This window comes from Vespula pensylvanica, chromosome 8 (genome assembly GCF_014466175.1).
Source record: "Vespula pensylvanica isolate Volc-1 chromosome 8, ASM1446617v1, whole genome shotgun sequence".
NCBI classification, from domain to species: Eukaryota; Metazoa; Arthropoda; class Insecta; order Hymenoptera; family Vespidae; genus Vespula; species Vespula pensylvanica.
In genome coordinates, this window is record NC_057692.1 from 5025380 (window position 1) to 5030379 (window position 5000).

The window sequence follows — 5000 nt, forward strand, 5'->3', positions numbered from 1 at the left end:
CATTCCTATTTCCATGTAGCGTTTAGGATTTTAGAAGATATTAAGAAGTGAGAGTTTTATCGTCGTACCTTGTAGGAAGTATTTGTGCGGTAATGGATTCCATGTTCGTATTAAACAAGTAATAGAATATTATATGAATAGAGAATCTTGTAGTTGTATTATTGCCATTGGTGTTGTTAGATACTTGTTTAATCAACGTAGGATCACGTTAGAGTATTTCTATTTATTTGAAATTTACCAACACCTAATTAAGTCCTATAACTTTTTAGGTCGACTCTAGGAATCTTATAAGCTTGTTCTATCTTTTACATTATAGATAAGGATTGTGCTCCGTTTCAAAACACATTAATCATCTTTTATTAGACAGATAATCATTTAATGAATCTATTGATATTTTATATCTTGTCGCAAACTCTAATACAATAATAGTTACAATTCATGATAACGTTTAGTAATTTCATTAACTACATTTATTATTATAAACACTAGTATCATATCCTAAACTTTATTTTGTATTTATATATAGCACACAACAAAATATAATTTATCTAACTCACAAGTGACTTCTTTCTGCTATGATGGTTGGTGCAAGATAACCTCAAAATTGTCGCTGTAGGAAAATCCGTATTAGACGTTAATTTTCGTGTAGAAAACTTTATTAATTAGATAAAATTGCATCACGATTAATCGGAAACTAAAATTACGAATATTTAACATTACATTAGGTAATTAATATCGATAAATTGTATGGAAATACGGTTAGTTTTTAGTCGTGCAAGTATCAATTCTATGTAGAATTTTTGTCTTTCTTCGAGAAATAATCGGAATGTTATGATACTCGGTATCAAAAATGTACGCAAGATATATTTATTTATTTATTATATATATTTTTATATAGTCTTTATAAAAATATATTAACTTACTATCTTTAATGATTGCTTGATATAGTCTGTTAGAAATAATAGAAGCAACATTATGTAAAAAAATATGGTCATGTAATGAATATAAAAAATTATAGATCCAAAAAAAGTTCTTAAGAATAGATTTCTTTTGAAACTGTCGAATGTTATGTATAATTCATGATTATAACGTAAGGATTACGTCTTCCATTTTTTCTTCAGTTTCTCTTTGAACATATTTTATGTTATTCCTTTAGTCTTATTTTATAAAAGAAATATCATTGTATAATCGTAATAATTACATGTATTAAAATATAATTCTATGATAAAAATACATTTATGAACATAAGATAAAATGAATATGTCACAGAACTTTGAATTTAAATAACCAATGAAAATATCTTAATTAGAAGAACAAACATATAATTCTTAATCATTGTTATTTTATGACACGTAATAAAGATGCAATGTTTAAGCAAGTTGAGAACTATACTCTTGATTAAAAGATTATACAGTATCTTTTTAGAAGGAAATATCATAAAATATAGGACAAAAGAATCTTAGAAAAATAAATATTCCAATGCATGCTATTACAATTCTCATTGTATACAATGTATTACATTCAGTGTGTGGTTTGTAAAATAAAAATTAATAGGAATTAATTAAAATTAAGAGAAGTTTACAGACATATGAACATCGCTCTTATATAATGTGAAACATAGTATGATTTACCACATAATAACCTTGAATTGTGTTACCTAATCTTGGTCATTAATTGTTTTAAAGTTATCTGATCGTGAAATATAATTCAAAAGAAGAATTAACAAATGATTCTAGAAGAATAATGAATGTAGAAAGGAATCTGTATTCACAACATATTCTCACATCTTTCTCTTCGTTACACATGATAGCAAACCATTAAAAGTAGCAAAGTAGACAACATTGAATTTGGCATTAGTATATTTCGACTATAATTATGGCACCAGAGGAATTTCGGAGAGAACTTAAAATAGAGGATGAAATTAACGATTGCCAAAAGCATCTTCCTTTCTTTAGAAACTTATTTCTCGATCGTTCGCATTCATCATCATCGCATGTTCGCATCATTGAACGGTTAATCACTTTAATGAGCGGTTAACTCATTATTGCGGTCTCTCATTGTCTAACGAGTACAGTGCCCACCCAACTTTTCTTCTTTTTCTTTATTCCTTTATTTCTAAGTAGCAGATTTTTAGGGTAGGCAGTACATACGAAAGTCGTCGTCGCTTTGACCTAGAAACTTAGAGTTTGTTCGAACGATGAACGGTTACGCGAAATACAAGCGTCCACCTTGCAGTCGTTCACCTCTGCCAATAAAACGGCAGTGGTCTTCGCTCTCCCTCCCACCTACTTCCTTCACTACTCTCCTCCCCCTTCCATTCCTCCTTTCATCGCTTTTGCTTACCTTCCCCTAGGTCTACGTTGCCGACACATAACCTATGCGTACACGCACGTGCGTACCACGCTCTTGATCGTTGTTTACGCGTATTATTTTACCGATCGATTCGTAATTAATTACTTTTTTGCGTGTGCTATACAATCCAAATCCCTTCAAGCAGTGAGCAATACAACTCTTCGCGAAGGTAAATAAATTTGTAAGCTTACTTACGCGATCTTTATCGTAAACACATATTTGCGTGTTAAATGTTCTGTCACGTGACTCTCTCGATGTTTTTTTTTTTTTTCTTTTTTTCGTCATTTCTCGGCAAAGAATTATCTTTGAATTTATTCGCTCTCGTCTAAGAATGCTATACCGACGATGATTGGTCAATTTTCGAATGTACTACTACGCCCACCATTTTTAAACGTTCCTCTATGAGTAACGTGATTTGTATTACTTTCGACGGAATGTTCTTAAATAGGAGGAACGAGTGTCAAGGTCGTAATATTTAATAACGATTATAATTTTTGCGTAGATCTTTATCGCTAGATATAACGATTTTTGAACTTTGAATCTATCGTACGTTTGTGTTTCGTTGCTGTTTTCCTTCTATTTTAATTATAATTAATGCAGATTTTTATCGATAAAAATAACGATTTTTGAACTTTGAGATTTATCGTAAGTTTGTGTGCTTCATCGCTAATATATTTTTCCCCTTTCCATTTATCTCTCTTTTTCTTTCTTTTAATCATTCGCGTAGAGATATTTTCATCTCGATAAGCCACTGTCAGTCAGGTTGCTTTTGAACGAGGAAGATCCACACGAGGGGAATATTTTCCTTCTCTTCTTTGCGTTACGGCGAGGCCAACCTACGAATAAACCTTATTTAGAAACACGTAGGTGTATGCTCGATGATGTCTGCCCACATTTCACGGTGGCTCACGATCCGAAGCCAAAGTACTTACTTGAAAATTTTCTGAATCAACGCATAGCGACACTGCAGTTAAACGTATATCTTTTATACGATCTTCAACCATTATCACGATACTCGATTACGAATAATATTTTAGAGATTTAATCGGAAAGTTTCTTAGTTTTTCCATGGTAATCGATGTACAGTGAATTCTTGAAAGCTTCTTTTTTTTTTCTTTTTCTTTTTTTTCGATCCACCTCGCCATATTGTCCAATGAATTATCGAGTAACGATGGATTTTCATTAATTCGATGAATATCGAGTAATGGTGAATTATTGGATTATACCTGGATATATAACGAATTTATTTAAACGACATTTCTGACTTTGTATATACTCTAATATATGTATATATGTATATGTATATGCATATGCATATACATGATACTCGATTTTTAATTAACGACACTCGGTGTAAACGTCAGATCGATAAGAACCTTCGATAGAGCCTATATTAAATTTTACAAGCAAGTGCAGATGATGCTGCTAAAGCTCGTTAGCTCCTAGTTAATCCATTAATTTCGGATTGTAACTTTTTCAACAATAATGATTCTTCGTTTTCATCGCTCTCTTTTTCTCTCTCTCTCTCTCTCTCTCTTTTTTTTTGCAAGCTTTTGAAATAATAAGCTTCGATCCAATCTCTGGTACACGTGACAATCGCGTTCATTCGATACGCGACGAACAAAGAAATTCGACTGAAAGCCGTATGAAAAAAAGAAGAAAGACACAAAAAATTGCAATGTCATCGACCACACATGGCATGACATCGAACTCGATCGGTGAAATAAACTGTCGACGGTAAATCTTGATAAATCGCGTGTCGTAAAAAAAAAAAAATAAGGAAAAAGGAAAAAAAAAAGTAGAATAGTTAAACAGGTCATAGAGAAACTTCGGTCATAAAGAAAAAATCGGATACGATTTTAAAAACGAGAAGGTTACAAAAAATATCTCTGTTGTTTTTGTTTTCGTACGCCATTGTTTGTTCGCCATGTTTGGGCGGAAATTTTGAAATCGTTTAAATAAATAAATAAAAAAAAAAAAAAAAAAAAAATAGGGATTGATCGCGTAATGTTGCATGTGTGTGTCATTTTCGTTTTTATTTATTTCTTTTTTTCTTTTTTATGTAACAAATTTTAATCTTTCGCACGTTCTCTTACATGTTTTTCACGAACGTGACGGCACGCCGAAATCTCTGCTATCGACGTACACACATACACACATAAAACATACGTATGATCTCTGACGCGTTTAGAGGTTTGATTATTTCACATCATCGGTCTCTCAATCAGGATCGATCGGATTTTCTCGCCTAACTTTCTACTATCCGTAAGAGCTTCTATACGTATATAAACAATCTCAATGCGATTTACGGTCCAACGTAACCGGTCGGTCAATCGTCCTTGATCATTATTTGAAACAAACGAGAAATTCGTAAGAGATGAATGAATCGCTAGAAATATTAGAGATCGTTAGGTTTGTGTTACACCGTTTATGTATATACGTACATGTATGTCTTCTTCTTCTTTGCACAGGCGCTCGCGAATTTTCGTATTATATTTATATATTATAAAATCGTAATATATATTAAAAACACTTCATACAAGAAACGACCTAATAATTTCTAAAAGTTTCATTCGTTTGTCTTTTTCTTTTTCTTTCGTTCTGTTTTTTCTCGTCAAACATATATCATCATTGTCGTTGTCGTTAGA

The 5000-nt window shown here is 31.7% G+C and overlaps 1 protein-coding gene and 1 long non-coding RNA gene across 4 annotated transcripts in view; one reads left to right on the top strand and one right to left on the bottom strand.

Moving 5' to 3' along the window:
- LOC122631056 (serine/threonine-protein phosphatase 2A 56 kDa regulatory subunit epsilon isoform) overlaps positions 1-5000 on the top strand; it is a 28830-nt gene that overhangs the window by 2365 nt on the left and 21465 nt on the right. The window lies entirely within an intron of this gene.
- LOC122631063 lies at positions 3062-3611 on the bottom strand. Of its 2 annotated transcripts, none has more exons than XR_006327607.1 (2): positions 3285-3611; positions 3062-3188 (listed from the first exon to the last, which is right to left on the bottom strand). It is a non-coding gene; the product is annotated as an uncharacterized LOC122631063 (long non-coding RNA). The 2 variants fall into 2 exon arrangements; XR_006327608.1 differs by having other exon boundaries at positions 3062-3200.